Below are 23,978 nucleotides of genomic sequence, written 5' to 3'. Positions count from 1 at the left end.
GGGAGAGGCATAGGAATAAGGTGAGAAAATGCTATTTGGGCCAAATAGTCAGCTTTCATTCCCTTGCCATGTCAAGCATTGCATCGCTGCAATTTTTTCTCCCAACCTGTTGCATTGAACTTAATTATCTGATATTTGCTCTTGTCTCCTGGTAAAATGTGAGATGGCCTGATGAAATGTGACATTCTTGTCGGTTTTTGTTAGAAGTGAGTAGGAACGGACAAATATCCATGTAAGTCTGGATGTATTATACATTATTGATGCTTCAAAGTATTCAGAGAAATGACCTATCCCTAAATGAAGCAACAGCAGTTGAAGACCAGGAGTTATCTCATCACCAAGGGGGCGGGGGAATATCCTGGTTTAGGAACAATGCTCTTGCGAAGGTCTTTGTAAATCTTTTATTGTCTCCTGCTTCCCTCTTGGTGGGTGAGGAGCAACGTCTCGCTAAGCTGAAAACACTACTCCACTTTACGGTGGCTTTCCCAACCCTACCTGGAGAGGACAGGGATTGAACGTGGAACCTTCTGCTTGCAAGGAAGGCAGACACTCTACCACTGAGCTATGGCCTTTCCCCATTTTGGCTTATTTAATGTGGGATTCTCCAAGAGGCAGTTAGATTGTTGGAGCATGCCTTCTCTTTCAGATGCATGCTTGTCCTATTAATTTACTCAAGCCTTTCCTCAATGATATTTTTACTTATTCTTCATTTATCATTGTTCACTGGTGTTGCTCTGTTATTTTCACTGTTATATTTCTGGTGCTTATTTTATGTTTTTCTGTACATTGGTCTGATATTTTATAACGTGAGCAGCATATAAATCTTTCACACATACCCCAGACTAGTCACTCAGAATTCCATCATCTCCATCTAACATCTTCAGTTTGCATAATATGGAGATCAACTGCAAGGCCTCCATCAATTCTTGAATGTGTTTTCAGTGGAAGGCTGAAAAAGAGCAAGACAGCACCATGTAGCATGGCTATTTCCCTCCGTAATATAGCCATACATCACAAGAGTCATATTGCCTAGTTCGACCTGATAATATGACAGTCATATTGGCAATCTTCACGTGACAATCTACTCAGCCTTGTTAAAATCGAAAAAGGGGGGTGTTTTTTTAAGACAAGCAGAAACCCAGAGGCATCTCAGGGGCTAAATCTCAAACTGTCCTAAACTGACAACCAATTCTGCCTGTTGGGACTCATCTACATTGATGGTTTTACTACGCTTTGAGAGCATTTGGGAATGGTTTCAACATGTAGAGGGCAAACGATGTTCAGCTATAACACTAGCAATGAGTTATAACCTTTTATTTTATATTGCTTTGTTTTGTAGCGTTTTATCATTTTTTTGCACTCAGACGCTGACCACCGTCCAATGGTATTTGAGGGGCAGTGTTAAGTTTCTCCTCCCACCTTTTGCTTCCTCCATCCTAGCCTTTAGTTCCCACTTCCGGTTTCTCTTTTAGAGTTGTGTCTCATGTTTTCTGCCTTTTTATTTCAAGGAGCTGGGATCCCGTGCAACTGTCAGGGCACCTAAGCATCCCATAGATTGCTTTGCAGCTCTAGCCATCTCTTGCACAATCAAAATGCCTTCCTATTGTGTGGCATAAGGCATTTAGGTAAGGGAGTGAGGCTCAGGTGAGAGAGACAAAACTGCCCCTTGGAAGACATAGGTGGGGGGGGGGTCCCACTTCGGTGGCATTATAAAGTAGGTGGTTAGAGGAGCAGGCTCATCTAAACAGGAGCAAAATATACACTCCCAAATACCAAAATACACACATACACACTGGAGTGTTTGGAAGTAACACCTCAAGAAGTCACAGCCTTAAGGAATCCAGTCAGCAAAGCCAGGTCTCTAAGCATCCTCTTTGTGAACAAGTGGAAATGAAAAATGGTTTGTGAGACCTATATTGGGATATGACAGGTTCCCATTTGTAATGTATATCAAAGTGCACCTATTGTTGAAGTATTGCTTATGAAAAACAAGTTTTTCTGTTATACAATTAACTAAACTCAATAAAACAACTTTTATTTGCTTCTAAACTTTGATTCCTTCTTTTTTTATACTTTAACACTCACAGTATATAAAGCTATAACCGTTTTTTATAATGAGTGCTTTTACTTGGAAGTAAATCCCAACAGTTCAATGGGTTATTTTTACTAAGTAACACATTCAAGGATTGGGGACGTTAAGGTGAGTATAATATTTTGGACAAGAAGCTACAGTTAGAACTGGATATGGAACAACTGATTGGTTCAAAATTGGGAAAGGAGTATGGCAAGGCTGTATATTGTCTCCCTACTTATTTAACTTATATGCAGAATTCATCGTGTGAAAGGCGGGGCTGGATGAATCCCTAGCCGGAATTAAGATTGCCGGAAGAAATATCAACAACCTCAGATTTGCAGATGACACAACCTTGATGGCAGAAAGTGAGGAGGAATTAAAGAACCTTTTAATGAGGGTGAAAGAGGAGAGTGCAAAATATGATCCGAAGCTCAACATATAAAAAACGAAGATCAAGGCCACTGGGCCCATCACCTCCTGGCAAATAGAAGGGGAAGAAATGGAGGCAGTGAGAGATTTTACTTTCTTGGGTTCCATGATCACTGCAGATGGTGACAGCAGTCACGAAATTAAAAGACGCCTGCTTCTTGGGAAAAAAGCAATGACAAACCTAGACAGCATCTTAAAAAGCAGAGACATCACCTTGCCGACAAAGGTCCATATAGTTAAAGCTATGGTTTTCCCAGTAGTGATGTATGGAAGTGAGAGCTGGACCATAAAGAAGGCTGATCACTGAAGAATTGATGCTTTTGAATTATGGAGCTGGCAGAGACTCTTGAGAGTCCCATGGACTGCAAGAAGATCAAACCTATCCATTCTTAAGGAAATCAGCCCTGAGTGCTCACTCGAAGGACAGATCCTGAAGTTGAGGCTCCAATACTTTGGCCACCTCATGAGAAGAGAAGACTCCCTGGAAAAGACCCTGATGTTGGGAAAGATTGAGGGCACAAGGAGAAGGGGATGACAGAGGACGAGATGATTGAACAGTGTTCTCGAAGCTACCAGCATAAGTTTGACCAAACTGCGGGAGGAAGTAGAAGACAGGAGTGCCTGGTGTGCTCTGGTCCATGGGGTCACGAAGAGTCAGACACGACTAAATGACTAAACAACAACGTTTTGGAATTCAAAGTGTAATTTTAAAAAGTATATAGGAATCAAAATAAGCTATTTGGGCACCATTGGGGGGGTATTTCCAATTCTGATATGATGGCTTTCTTATACTTTGAATTAAATCCCAATAATTCAAAGGGATTCATGGATTGAGGACTTCAATCTTATGTAGAATCAGCCTTTCTTCAGGATTCTGTCTTAAATGTTGAGGTGAGAACTTAATTTCATTTGAAGAACAACTAGACTTAAATAATATGCCTCCAAAAAATATAAAGGAAGATATCTTACAAATGGACCCTAATTAAATTTTCTGCTCATCATCACATTACTGTGTATGCTTTTCTGTATGGTTTGGGCGGGTGGAAGCTTAAATAGGTTACTTATTTTATTTTTGTATCTTAAAATGTTATTCTGTTTTAAATAGCCAAAAAAATAATAAAAGAGCAAACTCTCCTCTGTCAATTTCATTGCAACAAATGTAGAAAATTTGTAAAATGTACCTTCAGTTAACAAGTATGTAGTCAACAAAGGATTTGTTAAAATATGCAAGGCAAGGGCATAATCAGAATTCATTTCAAGTGGATACCAGAATTCTAGGCTGAGATTTTCTTGTTAGTGTCAGAGATAAAAAGGATTAATTAATGAAGCCTGTGCTAAAAAGATAAAGGACAGTTGGATTTTTGATAATTTTCTTGGAATCGAGAGCAAGAGAAGCACAGCATAACCTGGATTTCCGTGTTACCATGTCCCTCTTTGAAAATGTATGGAACTGCAAATAAAAGAAGCACAAAATGAGCTGCTTTGGAGACATTTTCTTTTTTATATATAAATGGGTTAACGACTAAGATCGTTAAAACTGAAAATAAACATTGTGATCCCAAGCATACTTAATCTGAAGCAAGTCCTAATTAAAAATGTGGGAGATCGAATTTAATGTTTCAAGGATTTGGCTATCTTTTTTCTGTATTCATTGCACCATTCATGCACTACCTGAATAAAAGATCACTTTGAAGCTGAATGTTTAAAGTACACTGTGCACTAAGCCCACTAATAAGCCACATGCACAGATAAAATTACATCAGGCCTCCACAAGCTGAGAGCCACCAAACTGAATGCAGCCCACACATCATACATAGTAGTTCATTAGGTTCATGTTATGTCTCTTTTGTACTTAGACACAGCTTTGAACCATGGAGATGAGCAAGCTTCTGCCCACACCGGTCAGATTGCCCACTCCAAGCAAAAACAGGTCTGCTTGTTTTCTGAGCTAATTTGACCTTTGTAAGTCATGCATCCCTCACCAGCCTACCACCTGGATCCTCAAACTCTAGCCCCATTTCCCCATCAAAACTTTTCATCCTGGTGTTTGCAATAAATAAGCCAGAGTGGGGGAGGATGAGGGAGAAATCATATCTCCCTCTTACACATGTGCAGCATCACAACCACTAGTACCCAGACAGGCAAGATTGTGCTGAAAGGGAATGGAGGGGCTGGATGAATAAACCCAGAATTCTTCTCTGGCTCAGATTTTAATTCGAGCCAAAGAAGAATTTGGACACTTGCAATAATTGCCTCTTATTTTAGACAGGCCTTACAGGCCTTACAAGTGCACAAGGCCTATTTATGGGCCTAATCCCAGATAATGAGATAAGACAGTAGGATCCTTTACCATAGGGCTAGAAAACTGGGGTGTCTATTTGGATGCATAGAACTGAGTGAAAGGAAAGAAGATTATGTTATAAACTAGGACTTCTGAAAACTTCAGTGGCTCCATAATATATCTCTCCTTAGTCTGCATCTGCAACCGTGAGATCAGGCTGTTCTTTTATCAAGTGCCCTTTCCTCATCCTCATGTGAGATTAAGAGTAGGTTTTCAGGGATGGATGCAATATATTCACCAATTGTGTCTTAAATCCATAGCGCTTATGTTCCATTGCTCTATTATTTCTCACAGAACTCTAGTCAGGTCATTCTGCTATCTTCTGGGTTTGTTTTTGTGGTGCTGATTCTTCCTTGTTCAGCTAGTTCCTTTCCAAAATGCTTGTCCTCATCACACACATACCAATACCAACAAGTTATGTGCAGTGTTAGCAGCACTATTTGTTTGGAAGCTTTGAAGACACAGTGGAACTGAAGACCTTCACCTTGGGACAGGGGGAAAGCATTTTTTTTTTCCTGTTTTCGTGCTTTGAGCGTTGTGTACACAGAAACCAGCAGTAACCAATGGCATGATTGGCTAACTATGATCTATCTCTTCCATGCACAGACTATCACCGCAAGATGCTTGAGCCCCAGTTATTTCCCAAGAACACAGTCAGGTCAGACCATTGGTCCGTCTAGTTTAGTGGGACTTGCCAGGGGGTGGGGAACCTCAAGCCAGCCCTCTAGGCTTCTCTGTATGGTCCTTGGTATATATGACCCATTGATTCATATATCAGTTTGAGCTGTATGAACTAGCTTGTTCCTGTTGGGATACTGCCGGGGAGACGGGGGCATCAGGCAGGCCCCCAGCTGGCTCTGGACGATCACCGGTCTCCCATGGAACAGCATCAGTCAGTTAGCGACACGAGCCTCAGATACGCTTAGAGACCCGTGCACGCTCTGTCAGCAGAGTGTGTGAATCTCCACACAGCAGATGAGGTGGATAGAGGCAGATGTAAGCATTATCTACAACATTTATTCAGCATAGTCCAGGAACAAAGGAAAACATGTCTGCATCCCTTCGTCTCCGGAAAAACAGCAGTAACACAAAAGCAACATACAACGGAAGTTCCCAGCAGACTGTGCTGGGAGTAAAACAGGCATGTGATACACAAACGTCATGCCTGTACCCTTTTAAGGTGGAATGGAACTATATCCTAACATCTCCTCAGAATCTAACAGCAGAATCTAACTTCTCCCACATCTCCCTGGCCACAATCCTAGACACACTTCCCTGGAAGTTAATCCTATTGGGCTAAGAGAGGTGTAACATCTGAGTACTGAAATGTTTCAGGGACAGATCCCAGGTGGGATGGGTGGTTTCCTGTTCAGCACAGGTGGTATCAGGCTGATCTGGGAGCCACAAATCAGGGCTATGGGGTGGGTTGGAGGGTCTGCACTCAAATTATCCCCAAATTGATTCTAAAAATTGAGAAACTGTTCATGATTTTCTTTAAAAAAATAAAATAAATGATGAGTAAATGCCAGCTGCCTAACTTCTAAAACATCAAGTTGAGAAATACAGATTAATTGGAATAAAAGAACCAAGCTGATACGGAACAGTGAATCCTCATTATTCATTTTTTAAATAAACTTATTTGGGCTTCATGAAATGAAAGTAGTTTGAATTCCTCATTCAAATAAAATACTAATTCCTCAAACAGCTATAATCAATAGGGGACAGACTTGCTTCAAGTAGTTGATGAGTGAGTCTGACAAATCATATTAGTCTTAACTAGATAGTGTTCTGTGAGTTTCTATTCCGCCACAGCTAATGCTCTTGATAAATTTATATACTTATCCACAGCTTTCAGGGCTAAAGTGTGTTTTAATGAATGCCTACTGAAACCAATAAATCTATTTCACCTAATTGTGCCATGGATTTCATTTATAAGCTAATTGTATTTATTCATCCTGATTCTGCCTGCACAAACACCTTGGCTCTTCTGTTTCCTCTTATCTATCAGTTGACCTCTTCCTTCCTATTTCTTGGAAGATCAGAAGAGTTCTGGGTCAATGCTTTCCACAAAGAGTGCAGCTGAGAGACAGAAATATATTTAGTGAGTCACTCTGTCCATTAATAACTCAATGCTCCATGAGTTTTGTCTTCAACCAGTATGCTGAAATGCTAACAAGCAGGGGTTACGCAATGTAGCTCAGATACGTATATGGAAGGTGTGCATACAGGCCAGAGCACACTTAGTTAGGGTCAAGCATCCATATTACATGCAGAAGGTCCAAGGTTCAATTTTCAGCAACTCCAAGTAGGGCTGAGAGTGACCCCTGCCTGAAACCCTGGTTAGCCTCTGCCACTGTAGGCAACGCTGAGCTAGATGGACCATTGGCCTGTTTCAGTATAAAGCAACTTCCCATGTTTTCCTAAGCTGCATCAATCAAGAGGATGCTCTCAATTAATTTTCAAGTTCATTATGGCGAGCAAGAAAGCAGCCTCTAAAGCCCATTCTACAAGTAGAATAATAACATCATAGTGTTGGGAGGAACCCATACGTCATCGTCCACCTCCCTGTAAATACAGAAAATCTGCTGCTACATCATCCGATAGCTGGCCATGTAGCATTTGCTTAAAGACTCTCATAAAGGTGTGACCATCACTTTCCAAGGCAATCTGTTCCACTGCCAAGCAGCTCCTGCAATCAGGAAGTTCTTCCAAAGCTTAGGCACCCCACCCAACCCTGACCCCACTTTGTAATTTCAACTTGTTAGTTTGGGTCCTATTGTAGTATTCCACGGGTTTGAAAAGAGTACTCACTGTGCAAGGAAACATTGTAACGGGTCTGCCCTAATACCAGGAAACTGCAGGGACTTATTACATAGGCAAGGGTGGAATTCAGTGTTACATTAATACACTTGTTCTGTCACTGCAAGCATTTCTGTTCACCAGATGAAATTATCTCTCCTCTTCTCCCCCCATGTACTTTTCTGGGGGTTCTCAAACTGCCCCAGAGCAAACTGGGGGTCATTTAGGGGGACAAGAAGAGGGGAAGCCTCATTTCACTAGTGGGACTTGTTGCACTGGCTCCTCGAAACTTCCCTCCCTAAGCTTCCAACAAGCTCCCACAGAGCTATGGAGGAACCACACTCAGAGAACAAAGGGGAGTTTTTATTACATAATAAGCATGTCTGTTAAAGAGTTGGGCCACGCTTGCTACACCTGTCTTCTGGAGCAATAGAAACAAATTTGCTCCATTATCTAGGTGACAGCCATTCAAATGTGTGAAAATGCATGTGAGGGGGTTGAGGGAAACTGCAGGAAAGAAGGCTTATAACAAACTCCTCAAACTCCACATAGAACTTTTCTCAGTAAGTTGTTCTTGAGCAACTTGGAAGTTTACACAAAGTGTGAGAAGCCTGCCCAAAGAATGTTGATCAATAGGTTCCAAACAGATAGTAACTTAAGTCTGACAGCCATATATATTATTAGATTGAACCTTGCAGCAGAAATCCATATATCCAGCAGGTTCATTGAGGGTAAATGATGGAATGATTATAGGTGTATACAAAAGAGAGGGAGGGAGGGAAGACTAGGGCTACCCGCCAGGATGACATACATTATACTAGATAGATAAGGTGCGAAACCATGGAGGAATAATTGATTTGTCTGATGGCATGCAGTGACTTACCTGTAGCCTCTTTATTGTAGTGCCAAATAAATAATGAGTTTTTGTGGTCCAGGATATGGGTCCTTTCCAGTCACTTCTCCATTTTTAATTTAAGGACAGATCCTAAACTAGAGTAAATCAGTAGAGGCTTCGGTAAAGTGATTGAGTTATGTTGATTTACCCCTCCAGGGAAGATCTGGCTCTTAGACTACAGCAAGTGAAGCAATTAGTGTAAGTTGAGTAATCAATATGGGAACAAAGCAACTCTGGCATTAGCTTCGCCTTAATGTTGTGTCAGCACTTTGAGTGTAAAACTTAACTCTCTTTCCTGCAGGGCTTACAACTTGTCTTTAAAATCTGTTCTCAGATTTTTCAGTCTTCATCCACGTTCTCAGTATAGCTTTCTGAATGATGAAGTCTGGAATGATGAAGCAACCCAAGTCTCCTGCATAAGGTGGCATGAGGAGTGAGGGTGGGGCCTGGTGGACAGGAGGTTACTAAAGCAGATGCTACAGTAGCCTCCCTTGACTGGTACCAGAAAAGAATGCATTCCTTCCCCTAGTAGCTACCTAAACTATGCAATTTCCTCTAACTGCTGGTGGTTAGTAATTTGGTTAGTAATTTTAGTTATTTAAAGAAGGCTGAAGCTCAAAATCAAAAAAACTAAAATCATAGCCACTGGTCTCATTACCTCCTGGCAAATAGAAGGGGAAGAAATGGAGGCAGTGAGAGATTTTACTTTCTTGGGTTCCATGATCACTGCAGATGGTAACAGCAGTCACAAAATTAAAAGACGCCTGCTTTTTGGGAGAAAAGCAATGACAAACCTAGACAGCATCTTAAAAACCAGAGACATCACCTTGCCAACAAAGGTCCGCATAGTTAAAGCTATGGTTTTCCCAGTAGTGGTGTATGGAAGTGAGAGCTGCACCATAAAGAAGGCTGATCGCTGAATAATTGATGCTTTTGAATTATGGTGCTGGAGGAGACTCTTGAGAGTCCCATGGACTGCAAGAAGATCAAACCTATCCATTCTGAAGGAAATCAGCCCTGAGTGCTCACTGGAAGGACAGATCGTGAAGCTGAGGCTCCAATACTTTGGCCACCTCATGAGAAGAGAAGACTCCCTGGAAAAGACCCTGATGCTGGGAAAGATTGAGGGCACAAGGAGAAGGGGACGACAGATGGACAAGATGGTTGGACAGTGTTATCGAAGCTACCAGCATGAGTCTGACCAAACTGTGGGAGGCAGTGGAAGACAGGAGTGCCTGGCGTGCTCTGGTCCATGGCGTCATGAAGAGTTGGACATGACTAAACAACAACAACAGTAATTTGAGGTAGGTAGGGGGGGGTGTACACATGTAAATAAGAATGTGTTTTCCCCATTTAAAGGAAGATTCCATTCTCAAAGAGCTGATACCTCTGACTATTGTAATAGTTGGAATCATTTTCAATTTCAAGGCTCTCTTTCACCACATAAGCACATATCCACAAGAAAAACAACTATTTGTTGACTCCAAGATTTCTTGAGGAATAAATGAAAGAAATGCATGATGCATGTGTCTTGGCTGGCATAAGGCCAAGGAACTCATAAAGCCTTTTCAAATGTGCATTGGTTTTCATCCAAGGAGAATGATGGTATCTCATAGCATTTTGTGCTGTAGATTTACAGGCAAATATCCAATGATACTGACTGCTTGGGGCAGAATTAAGTAGCTTTTTTATGCAAGCAGACAGAAGCTGGCAGAATTTTTTTAAAAAAATAGCCATTGGTTAGTGCCTCTGTTATTTGTGGCAACTGTACACATATCGTGAAAGTAACAGGATGTCAGATGCACACCCTAGGTCACCACTCACTTATCTGTTAGGTTATTGTCTCTACCCTTATATAGTGTTCACCTCTCACTTGTCAAGGGATGTGACTTGTTGACATATAGGAGATGAAGACTTTCCATACAATTATGGTACAGAGAACCTTTTTGGCTGACTCCAGAGTTGAAAATTTCAGGCACAATAGTGTAGATCCAGTTTTAACGTTACTTTAATAACATTGAAGGAAGTGCCATGAATGGCCCATATTCCTTCCGGTCCTTCCTTCATCCTATTCTTTCCTTCATCTACCAATAGAAGCCAGGAATAGAGTTTCATTCAACATTAAGTGAGTAAACAGTTTTTTTCCCCCTTTTTTGTATGTTATAACCCACCCTTAGACCTCTAGTGAAGGGCAGGTAAGAAATCCCATGACTAATAATAATAAAATTTCTCAGAATATATTTTTCTGGGCAAAACTGTTGGAGAATTTCACCTCTCTCCCCTGAATATAACTGATGAAGTGTCCCCTTATATCACCACTTGCAAATAATGTGTAGAATGTTAGTAGAGTTGGGTGAAAACAACCTCCTATCTACCTGTATGCTTAGTCTATGATTTTTTCAGCGTTATTTAACCTCTTCCCTTTTTCTTTATCCACAGTAGTATGGGAAGCTTTGCGAGTATTAGGCCATTTCAATCTGGGTTCAGGCCTGGCTGCAGGACTTTTCTATATAGTAGAAAAAGAAAGAGTACAACCTCCTGCTTATTGATCTCTCATTAGCTTTGGATACCACTGACCATGGTATCCTCCTCGACCAAAAGGTCCTACCTTTGGACCAAGTTCAGAGAATAGCACTGGGAGAGTGCCTTTCAGCCCCTTGGCTGCTATGTTATGGGTTATTTAATATCTATATGAAGCTGCCTGCAGCAATCATTAGGAGTTGGTGGGCTGGGTGCTACCAGTATGTGTCAGGGGCTGGACTGAGGAGGAATGGTGGGGGCCACCCCCCTTTTCCTGAACCTTCCCAAGAACAAGAGGACAGTACAGATTTAGAACAGTTTGCAGAGGGGCATAGTTCAGAGGCTGTAGAGGACAGAAGCTGGGAAATACTGGGAGTAGACCAGCAGGAAAAAGGAGAAACACCAGGGGAGAGACAGCTGACAGACTCAGAGTTTTGGAGAGCATTCCTGAGCCCCCCTCCCCCAGAACTAGGCGTGCTGTGAGAGTAGCCAAACAGAAATCTCAGAGACAGAAAGCCCAGACCACCCAGTGCAGGGATGACGTATTGTAGGATGAGACAGATGAAGTGGGGTGGGACTTTACTTGGAGCAATGCCATTTCTAGAGAGACACGTGCATTCCTTTGTCTCTCGCTGTGATTACTGAATAAACTAATTGGTAAGAACTCTTCTCTTTTTTCTGCTTCTTGCTACCCCCAGGGGAGCGTTCTGATTCCCCGAAGCCTGACAGTATGCTGATGATACTCAGCTCTATTTCTCCATAACTTCTGAATTAGGAAAGGCTATGGGCCAGTGTTTGGATGCAGTGGTGAGATGGATGAGGAAAAAAACAAGCAGAGCTTGAACCCTGGCAAGAAGAAGGCTGCATCAGTGAGTAGTTCCCATGTCTGAGAAATTGGTCAGTTGCCTACCTTAGATGGGGTTGTACTTCCCCTAAAGAAGCAGATTCACAGTCTGGGGGTGCTTCTGAATGTGGCTCTGTCACTGGAGACTCTGGTAGTCTCAGTGGCTGGAGTTGCCTTTTACCAACTGCAGTTGGTACAACATTTGCTATAACTCCTAGACTGGGCCATGTTCAGGCTGTTACTATTAGTATAAAGCCCTTAACAACTTGTGACTGGTTTACTAGTGAGATCACCTTTCCCCATATATGCCAACTTTAATCTGCAAACTGGTCCTGTTACAGGTGCCACATAATATCAGATCTACATTTGTAAGAAATCTGTCTTTTAGGGTAGCAACCACTCTGGAACTCCTGGTCTACTGATATCAAGTGGGTGTTTTCACTGTACGCTTTTTGGTGCCTGCTAGAAACATTTTTGTTTAGATAAGCCTACCCAGATATGAAAAATGTTAATGCGTGTTTTAATCCATTTGTAATGACATTTTTTTAAAAAAATGATTCAACTACAGTCATACCTTGGTTGTCGAACACCTTGGTACTCCCGAATGCCGCAAACCCAGAAGTGAGTGCTCCAGTTTGCGAACATTCTTTGGAACCCGAATGTCCAACACTGCTTCCACAGCTTCCAATTCAGTGCAACAAGCTCCTGCAGCCAATCAGAAGTCACGCCTTGGGTTTTGAATGTTTCTGGAAGTCGAATGGACTTCCGGAACGGATTCCATTCGAAAACCAAGGTACAACTGTAGTTGTTTTAAAGTGTTTTTAACAATATCTTTACCTGTTCGTAAACCACTTTAAGGTTTACAAAAGCTATGAATTAGTTTTATGACATAAACAAAGAGGCAATGCCTGCCATTTTGTTGACAGTTCTCTTGTAATACATTGGCAGTGCTGCATAGGTTCTTAGATCTGCATTTGGAATGCCACAATATTTGAGAATACTTGGCTGTTTGTGATACATCTTGGCTGAACCAAGTATCATTGTCCTGGGAGCTAGGAAGGATCTCATCATGGCTTTAATTAAGTGCATTGAAGGCCTGGATCTAATACCTTCTATAACAAATTTGAACAATTGCCAGTAAGTTGGCCTGAACTGAAATGATCTGTAAAACTTCTCAAGGGACAATAAGTAAGGAGACAAATCATCTGCATGCAATTATTAGTTGTCTTATTGTCTTTTTAATTAAGAAGCCTGCTTACTGAAAGAGGAGAAGCAATATACCAGGGCTGCTCATCTTTTCTTTCATACCCTTTAACAAGAGGGAGGAAGAAAAGTGCCTCTGTTGTTCCTGTTTAGACAATGCACTTTTGTAAATAAAAAAGGAGGAAACTCATAATGTGCAGTCCCAAATCATGATGAGTAGAGAGGAGTTTGTAAATAAACATGACCCCTCTGTTCTAAACCTTCTCTTGATCGAAGGATCATGTCAACACTCTAATTAAATAATTCTGAAGCTGTTAATATGATCTTATTAAAAAGATGCTGTTAAGGAAATGAATCTATTGGGGAACGTGATACAGTTTGATTATGTATTACCACACTTTTTGCGTTTTGCCAAAGCTTTGATATCACACTTGCCAATTAGAGAGAAAAAACACTTTTTTGTACTTGCTGTTACAAAGATGTCACAATCTGTAAAGCAAAAAAAAAAAGCTAAAGGAAACCCCAAACCAAGGAATTACTTAATCATCTTGAGAGAGAAAATGTCCTCAAAATATACACAATCTACAGCAATATTTTTGTATTGATTGAAAAATAGTGGGTGTGTTTGGTTTTGCTCAGTTCATGAGAAGCACCCGAGTCTGCCCTTTTTCATGTAAGACAAAATAAAGAGCGGAGAGAAGTGGCTGGGAGGCTGGAACAGTGTAAATCAAGAGAGGTTGTCTGCTAGCTATTGACTGGAGTGTGAAATAATGTTTACCCCCAAAAAGGAAGAGCATTGCCTGGGACTGTTTTGCCCCAGCACAATACTTTGGATTCTGCCACCATTCGCATCTGTCATGCAGGGAGAAAAACTATCATCATGCGTAGAAGTGCTACTGCAGTGCAGGTTGCAACAGGTTTCATAGAATATGTACATGCAGAGGCAGCTCATCCCTTTTTACTGCCTGAGGCAAGACAGGAAGGTGCCTCCTGTGCCCGACCCCCTCAGCCAAAGCCCCGCTTACTGGGTTTGCACAGCAACAGCAACTTGTGATTCGAGGACCCGATCCCCGCTTGGGGAATAAAGACACGTGGACACAGAATGTAAGGTTAATGGGTAAGGTAAAGGCCACAACTTTATTGATTACAGCATGTGAGAAGGTATTGGCTTAGGCATTGGACCTCGGAACATTATTTATTTATTTATTTTTAAATATTTCTATTGATTTTACAGAATACAGAATTATAGAAGAAAAACAGATAGAAGAAAAAAGAATATAAAGGTTTCAAATTTCCATAGACCTTTTGTCGAAACTACTGGACTTCCCCACATCCTCCAGACCCTGCATTATTTAAAATACAAACTTCAGCAATTTGTCATCTTGTTTCATAACTTATTGTATCTTTCAGTTTATCATGTTATCAAATTCAAAATGTTGTACTCCAATTCTTATATATTTTAGTCAAAACACAAAAAAATTATTTCCTGATTCCACCTCAAACTTCTTATACCTTGGTTTTCATTTCACCTGATTGCTATTGCTGGGGTTAAAATTTCCTATAAAGCGCATTTTCTTAACATTCATACAACTTATAATGTTTTTGTAGATAGTCCTTAAATTTTTTCCAGTCCTCTTCCATTGCTTCTTCTCCCAAGTCTCGGATTCTGCCAGTCATTTCAGCCAGTTCCATGTAGTCCATCAACTGCGTCTGCCATTCCTCCAGAGTGGGTAAATCTTGTGTCTTCCAATACTTTGCGATGAGAATTCTTGCTGCTGTAGTAGCATACATAAAAAAGGTTCTATCCTTCTTTAACACATTCTGGTCTACCATGCCCAGAAGAAAGGCCTCCGGTTTCTTTGGTAAGGTATATCTAAATACCCTTTTTAGTTCATTGTAAATCAACTCCCAGAAGGCCTTCACTTTCGGACATGTCCACCAGAGGTGAAAGAATGTCCCTTCCGCCTCCTTACACTTCCAACATTTATTATCAGACAGATGATATATCTTAGCAAGCTTGACTGGGGTCATGTACCACCGGTATATCATTTTCATAATATTTTCCTTCAAGGCACTACATGCCGTGAATTTCATTCCGGTGTTCCATAACTTTTCCCAGTCTTCAAACATAATGTTGTGCCCAATGTCCTGTGCCCACTTTATCATGGCGGATTTGACTGTCTCATCCTGTGTGTTCCATTTAAGCAGCAAGTTATACATTCTCGAAAGCAATTTATTTTTTGGTTCTAACAATTCTATCTCTAATTTCGATTTTTCCACCTGGAATCCCACCTTTTTGTCCACTTTAAAAACTTCCTGAATTTGGGCATAATGCAACCAATCTCGCACCTTGTATTTTAGTTTTTCCAAGCTCTGCAACCTCCAATTGTCTCCAATTTTTTCAATTATCTCCCAGTATTTTGGCCAATAGGCCTCCATGTTAAGTCTCTTACGTGCCTTGGCCTCCACCGGTGAAAGCCACCTCGGGGTCTTACTCTCCAATAAGTCTTTGTATTTCATCCAGACCATAAAAATTGCTCTTCTGACAATATGGTTTTTAAACCGTTTGTGAACTTTAACCTTGTCATACCACAAATATGCATGCCACCCAAACGCGTTATCAAACCCTTCCAGATCTAGGACATCAGTGTTCTCCAGCAAAAGCCAATCTTTCATCCAGCAGAAGGCTGCAGATTCATAATATAACCTCAAGTCTGGCAGGGCAAATCCCCCTCTTTCTTTCGCATCAGTTAATATTTTAAACTTTATTCAGGGCTTTTTGCCCTGCCAAACAAACTTAGAAATATCCTTCTGCCACTTTCCAAAACATTCCACCTTGTCCACGATCTGTAGAGCCTGAAACAAAAATAACATTTTCGGCAATACATTCATCTTTATAGCTGCTATTCGGCCTAACAAGGAAAGTTTCAATCTTGACCAAATTTCCATATCTCTTTTAATTTCGGACCAACATTTCTCGTAATTATCTTTAAATAAATTCAAATTTTTGGAGGTCAGATATACCCCTAGGTATTTCACTTTTTTAACCACATTTAATTCTGTCTCGGAACATTAGACTCCACCCACTCATAGAGGGGTGAGTCTGAGGAGGGGTTAACAACCAGTAGGGGAAGCCTGTTGATGCTAATCCAACTATAGGCTCTCTTCCTGATGTCACCGAGGGTCATGCCATGGCCCCCCGCCACACGGGCATCGGACAGGATCCACGACCGCCGGTTTCCTTTAGTGGAATACCCAAAATTGTCGGGGAAGGTGATGGCCACACCTTGCCCCCCGAAACACCAACAACACATTCCAATGCCTAACCGCCTGGGTGCCCAACTGGGGAGTGGCGTGGTGCCAGCCCTGGAGTTGAAGCAGGGGGCGGAGCGCCCCCTGCATGATGTGGGAATCATCTCCCGATCACAACCCCTCCCCTCCTGGGAGGAGGAAAGGCTTTCTGGCAAGATCTCTCCAGATCTCTCTAGAAGCCACTGTGCAACCCCAACAGCAATGGTAGGGATGGATGGGGCATCTGCAGTCTGGCTGCCCTGTGGACTTCTGCCACCCAAGGTGGGTGCTTTGCTCCGTCTCATGGGTAGGCCAGCCCTGTGTGCATGGATATGTAAGAAGAGATGTGTGGATGCAGCTCCTGACATAGTTGTCTTGTGTTAAAAGCAACAATGGGGAGAGGAGGTCCAACCTCTTTCCCATACATTGTTTTCTCAGGAGTGTTTGGACTTTCAGAGTAGGGTAAGTCCCCTTACATTGGGCAAGTGTGGGCTCAGATATATGGCACCACAATTATTGCACAATCCTTAATATTTTAGCTGTATCTTATGTACTTACGTTTTAATTATCATCGCTCAGATTAAATCGCTCTGCTAGACAGGTTGCAAGAAAACATAAACCGTATTCACTCAAGTAATGCACCAAAAAAAGTATTTGCTGGCAAATGTAAATGTGCCATTGAATCTAAGAAGCACCTTAATTTTCGCAACGTAATTTGGCCGAGAAAGGAGAGCATTAGATTCAAGTAAATACGGTAGAGATAATTATAATAGTGAATGTCCATATTTTATTCCTCACAAGTAGGTTCAAAACATGTAGGCCACTTCTCAAAAAATCCCCCTGCCTGCCCCTGCTGACACACCCACACTACCGCTGGCCCCACCACCAGCTCTGTACCCGCACCCATGCTGCCATCACAATGGAGCAGCAGCAGTGGGGGTGCAGCATTTGCAGTGGGGCCAAGGGTCTGTGGCGGTAGCAGTGGTGGCATGGGCAAAGCGGCAGCAAGGCTGTCAATTTCACAATGGCTTAGATGGGAACGGGGACAGATCTGCCGCCTGAGGCAAGTTGTTTCACCCAGCTTCATGCAAGCGCTGGCCTTGCTTGTAATTTATATGCTTGTCTGTTCCAGGTTAGTTTTTGCACGCATCAACTAAAAGCAGTTCCTTAGAGCATCTACATTCCTTCTGCTTTGAGTTGATGTTATATTTGTTGTATCATCAAAAATCAATTTTTTAAAAACTTAAAGGAGTTTTACTGTATGCGCAAGCAATTTCTGAGCAGGAGTTTAAGATCCAAAAGTCTTTTCACACTTTAGCTGCATCGCAGGTGAATTAAAGGGATCATCAGTCCTTTGAGAAAGGTGACTGGAGATCGAATCTACCTGCTTTTGCTGTAGTGCTGCTGTCTGGGACCTTTTTTCTCCCAGAAGTCTGTTTCGAGGTTGACAATTAGCCAAACCAGCACTGAAGGACTTGGAAAGAAAGAAAATGTATCATTTTACGACAGCAAAGAGAGGGCAAACTTATCCACTTTAACAACCTCTTTTTACGATTCTCTATTCCTGTTTCGCTGAGCAGAGGACCAAAATGCCGAGCTCAGTGCTTCAATTAGAAATGGCAAGCTCAGTGCTACAATGGCTGCGGAGCTGTTTTTCATTCTGCCTCTGAACACTCGGGATGTCTAATTATTGCCATCCATGAGCATCCTCACTTACTTTAAAGGATATGTTGACCTCTTTTCTGGCTAATGCTGAAAAGGGCTAGCTATTTGTTGTTACGGATAGCTCTATGGCTCCTAGCATTCAAAGGAGGATGAGTTAGAATTCACCAAAGGAGGAGAGAAATAATAAGACATGAAAAGCAGAAAGAACTCCACCTGGTGCCTCAGCAATGATGTGCCAGAGTGTATTGTGGGAGATCCCGGTGCAGGTGAGGGAGGCTGCTAACCTCGCACTCTGGCAGGAGCAGGGAGTATAATAGAGGTGATGCCCTCAATCTCCAACAGAAAGGGTTTATACTGCATCCTTCGCAGGCACCCTCTATGGAGCAAGTGTAAAGTGGGAATCTCAAAGTCTCAAAAGCATCCAAGTGCTAGTTCTGTGGCAAGAATGGATTGAACAATCAGAGCCTGGAATGTTTTCGGGCACAAAAAGCGGAATTTAATCAGAAAGGATGTCAGCTCAGAGGTGAAACAGTTGTTTGAAGGCTCTTTGGTTCTTGAACAGAGCGCTTTGAGTGTGGGGAAACTGTTTTTAAAGAAATGTAGGTGTGTGTGCATGTGAGATTTTATATATATATATATGAGAGAGAGAGAGATAAAAAGCGATGCACTTCAAATACAAAACTGCTTACTACATTCCTCCATTTTAAGAGGACTGAAGGCAAACTGTGGCTCTCTAAGGCATTCCTCTGAAGCATTACATTTAATATTTAAGCCATGGGGAATGTTTTAATACATTTTTCACCAAAAAACAACAACACACTTATCTCCCAAATGAAGATATTACAAGGTGTCCTTTTTAGATGCCATTCCTGTCCAGTGAAGAACCGATGAGCTGTCATTCTTAATTTACTACTCTGATGCATTAAAAACTGGTGTTTGTTGTTATATCATTTTTATTGATTGGTTTACTTAAATATTTTCTATATGGCTTTATACCATAATGTCAAAGCAGTATGAAACACGAATACAGCATACATCAGTGGTTCCAATTATAATGAATAGAAGAGAAATCAGAAGGAGCTGAGTCAAGTCAGTAATACGTCTGCTACTGTGGATTCTCAAAATGTCCCAAACACATCTGTGAGTGTGAAGTCCAGCACAGATTGGCAAGTAGAGAAGCCTAGCCCCATCCTTACATCATCTAAAATGCTTAGCAGAATCAGATTGTTGGGTTCACACACCCTCCAATGTGTTTGGGGACTGAATCATGCAAACTGATGTCCCTAATGCAGGAATGGGGATGCTGTGCCTTCTCTTACACTGTGGCCTCCCAATGTTGCTGTACTCCAATTCCCAACAGCTCCAGGCAGCATAGTCAGTGTCAAGGTTTAGGGAATCCTTTCCCTCCCTTGGTGGCGGCAAAAAAGCAAGTAACAAGAAGGGTCCTTATCGCATCATTTATTCAGGCTTTACAGAGAGGAACAAAGGAATGTAGTCTCCATTAATTAGTGGCGTTGATCCGAATAATCTCCTCTCCCCTTTTACTCGATGTCATCTGCAGTGTCACCCCTTCTACGATGGCTGCGTAAGGCCCTTTGCCTGTTTGCTTTCTGCTCTTCCACTTTCACAGCCCTCCTGGTTCTAGGAGAAGGGGGGTCAGGAATTCTTTCTAATGATAACATGTCAGCCAGCTGTTCTGGCTCTGCTGCTTCCCCCTCCTCTCCTTCCATTATCTCGCAGCTCTGTCCTTCTTCTGTCTCAGAGTCATGACCACCATTGTAAATCTATACTGTCCTCTTCTCAGGAAGGTTTTTTTTTGGGGGGGTGGCCTCCACCATTCCTCTTGATTCCAGTCCCTGACAGCCAGTAGTTGTAATCCAACACCATGGTACCCAGTGGGGGGTGCATGGCGTGTGTCGGGGGGGTGGCCGCGGTGGCACCCCCTCCCCGATGATGCTGGGGGCAGTGCACTCCCCTGCTCCTGTTCCTCCACCAGTGGGATCCTGGTGTGGCCAGCCTAGTATATTCTCAGCACCGCAGGAATTATGTGGAGGTACTGATTGCATGAATCAGTGTATCCATATGTGACCTACTATACATGTAGCTGCTGTGACCGCCTCATTTTCCATGGGTGTTCAGTGCAGACCGCCATCAATCTGTACCGGTCTTAAAACAGCCAAGACATCAGGTCCATATATGTGGCCTGAATGTGGATGCAGGCTTCCACGTGGAAATCCTCTTCCAGCTTGAGAGCTGCATTCTTACAAAAGTGACGGGTGCTTGGTTCTTCTTGCAAGATTGTGGTCTCATCTATCATCTAAGATTCCATTATGCACTGAGATCCCTGTGCCAGCTAAAAATTTGGCTTGCCTACAAATGCCTTAGGAGCTGGTCAGCATCATCACCTTAATCAACTATCTCTTTAAGTGAGGGGAGTCCTATAGCACCCACTCCACTCAGCAGCATAAAAACTATTGACACCAAAGAGATTTAACCATAGAATCATAGCCTATAACAGCAAACAGGGTCAAATCTGTGCATCAGGATAATTGCCTGCAAGAATAATTAAATTATTTCAAGTCTGAAATCTGCATTCTCTGCAGCATCCTCTTCCTATTTCTCAAGCGCTGCCCTTCTTCTCAGACTTCAGTTTGCATGCTGTGCTACCTTTAATTCAAAACCTTTCCTACTTAATTAATGAGAGTGTTTGCTCTGAAACATCTCGTAATGGATGCAGCCGCTGAAATATTATCATTGTCCACCCTGTCCCTTAGTGAAATGTGCAATTATCTTGAAAGAAACAGGTGAAATCATCAAAACATACCTCCTGAAGGAGATAACAAGCTTTAATTCGGAATGTTTACCAAGAGGAATCATATTAACTGCAGATGTTAATTTACTATAACAAGACAAGTATGTCACTAACTACTTGTTCTTTTTAAAAGGGAAGTGTTTTAAATAATTATTTTAACTGCAGGTGTTGGTATTGGCTCAGCAGGAACAAAAGTATCATTTGTTACAATCCCATCTTCATCAGCTGTGTTTATACAAAGCTGTTTTATTCATTCTACTGATGCTTTGTTTTTTCTAACAATAGGCTTAAAGCAGTGTATTTATTTACAACAGAAAAGGAAATCCTCCATTGGAAATCAGTATTAGTGAACCACTTTCCTACAAGTTATCTTTCTTAATTGCTGTGGCCCCAAACATGTAACGGTACATTTATGAATAATGGGTTGCATCCAGCGGTTGCATGAGCAGAAGGCGTCGCACGCAAACAGTATTTTGCTTCTCCTTTGCATGCCCTAGAAAATAATTCCAGAAGGTGGAAGGATCTCCTGAACGCCATGGGATGTGTGTTGCATGGGAATGGGGCGGAGTTGCCTAAAATCAGGCAGAGGAACCTTCTGCAAGAGGAGATCTGCTGGTGCAAACTTCTGATTTCAGGCAATTTGCGTGCAGCCCCATATTACACAGTCTATACTGCTCAGAAGGCCCTTTGAACCCTCTGGATTGGTTTTCCAGGGAGTGCACAGTGGGAAATAAAGTTTGGTTGCGTGATCTACCTTCTGCTTGCACAACCAGTGGCTACAAGTTTATGGTTTAAAGTGATTTACCTAGGGCTGCCATATTCAAAAAGAGAAATTCCAGACACAAACATTTGAGCTTTTTTTTTTGCCAAAGTTGTTGAACTTCTTCTGACTGCAGTATTCTGGATATGTCCAGGAAACATATGGCAACCCTAGATTTACCTATTGATTTACTTTTGATTTACCTGTTATTGACCTGTTAATCTGTACCAGAAACAAGAGGACTTAGATGTTGCTATGTTAGGTTAGAATTGGGACTGCTCCCTTGGCCCATCCAAATGAGGGGGCGTTACACAGTAAGTGGTTGAAAGCTGACTACCTGGGGTGGAGTTTATGTACAGCCTCTGAGCATATTGGCCATAGCAACTTTCTATATTTATTTAGAAATCTGATAACTCAAGGCTCAAGCTCAACCACATCATCAGAGGCTACAGATGAACTCCTCTCCATAACTTTCATGGGGCACATGGCTATTTTTGTAGCTATCTGAGCCTCTAACCTAAAAGAGGTCATTAAGGAATTGTGGCAGCTGGCACAGCACAGTGCTATCCAAAAAACCAGTATGAAAGGTAGCATAGGATTTGTTTCGCCAATGGGGCACCATGTTTCCTAGGATGGTCCAATTTAGCCAGACAAGACATTTCAGCTCTGTAGCTGCTTAAGTGAATTTAAAGGCTCAATGTGACAGTCAGGAGGATGTTTAAAGCATAAAAAATAGCAAAGTACTTACTGGTGAAGTGGGCTGACCTCATGACCTAATTGCTCCAAACAAAACAGTAGAAATGTATGCTGTACAACATCTGGAGAAACATTAATTTTGGACTGATGCTAAACATGCAGTACAAATAGGGCCTCACTCTGGAATTCTTGTTTTACATTTCCTTCCAGATACAATTAAAATGATATGGTATTAAAGTATAGAGTCATTTAGCTTATCTCATTATAAGTGAAAGTACTTTAAGAAAGAAATTGACAGGGATCACAGAATGGGGGTTTGGAAACCTACATTATTATTGGAAAAACAATTTAGAGTCATAATAATGTTCTAGAAATTGTCCAGGATACAGTATTTCCGTAGTTAACAGTGTTGAGATTAATTATGAGATGAAAGCTAACTTTGATTCTTGCAAATTTTTTCTAATTAGGAATATGTTTCTTTAGAGTTTAATTTTGTCATACCAATCACAGTAATAATCTGTAACTACTTAACCATCGCATTAGAATTAATGATGAACTTTATTGTTAAGCTGCATTTAGCTATAAGAAACACGAGGAACTGTGCTGTCCATAGCCATTGCATGTTCTCTTATCTTCCTACAGAAATGGATTACTTATTAAAATAGGATTCTTGATTCAGAACTGGTGCAATAATTAAATAAAGCATGAGATTAAAAGCTATTTCCCCCCATTTATCAGTGCACTGTGGGCTTCACAGACTTCAGGAAAATGAGCCTGGCAACTACTGATATGGGGCTACCCCAGCTGGCAAGGTGTACTATATCTTTTAGTTTGCTAAGGATGTTTGTTGGAAGCAAACGGAGATGAGGGGATAAAGAGAACTATTTTAGAATGCATTTCATGCACACTGCACAAGCCAGCTGGGAACATGCAACTGCTGTTCCTTCACTCGTTCCACCCCAGAAGTTGGGGTCCAACATCAGGCTCATTGAAAGACTTGCAGATGCCCTGTATGATTTTCTGCTTTGAACAATACATTCTAGTCCTCTTTGGGCATCACAGTTGGGCATGGAGTTAACATGCGAGGTTGTTGTTGTTGTTGTTTAGTCGTTTAGTCGTGTCCGACTCTTCGTGATCCCATGGACTAGAGCACGCCAGGCACTCCTGTCTTCCACTGCCTCCCGCAGTTTGGTCAGACTCATGTTTGTAGCTTCGAGGACACTGTCCAACCATCTCATCCTCTGTCGTCCCCTTCTCCTTGTGCCCTCAATCTTTCCCAACATCAGGGTCTTTTCCAGGGAGTTTTCTCTTCTCATGAGGTGGCCAAAGTACTGGAGCCTCAGCTTCAGGATCTGTCCTTCCAGTGAGCACTCAGGGCTGATTTCCTGAAGAATGGATATGTTTGATCTTCTTGCAGACCATGGGACTCTCAAGAGTCTCCTCCAGCACCATAATTCAAAAGCATAAATTCTTCGGCGATCAGCCTTCTTTATGGTCCAGCTCTCACTTCCATACATCACTACTGGGAAAACCATGGCTTTAACTATACGGACCTTTGTTGGCAAGGTGATGTCTCTGCTTTTTATGATACTGTCTAGGTTTGCCATCGCCTTTCTCCCAAGGAGCAGGCATCTTTTAATTTCGTGACT

The 23,978-nt window shown here is 41.9% G+C and overlaps 1 long non-coding RNA gene across 1 annotated transcript in view; it reads right to left on the bottom strand.

Annotated features, from left to right (window-relative positions):
- Positions 1-842: 842 nt before the first annotated feature.
- LOC310846729 overlaps positions 843-23,978 on the bottom strand; it is a 115,926-nt gene continuing 92,790 nt past the window's right edge. The window contains exon 3 of the long non-coding RNA XR_014565525.1: positions 843-949. This is a non-coding gene — a long non-coding RNA (uncharacterized lncRNA). The remainder of the gene's footprint in view (positions 950-23,978) is intronic.

This window comes from Podarcis gaigeae (genome assembly GCF_964106915.1).
Source record: "Podarcis gaigeae genome assembly, chromosome: 1".
Taxonomy (NCBI): Eukaryota; Metazoa; Chordata; class Lepidosauria; order Squamata; family Lacertidae; genus Podarcis; species Podarcis gaigeae.
This window is presented reverse-complemented; position numbering and strand designations above follow the sequence as displayed.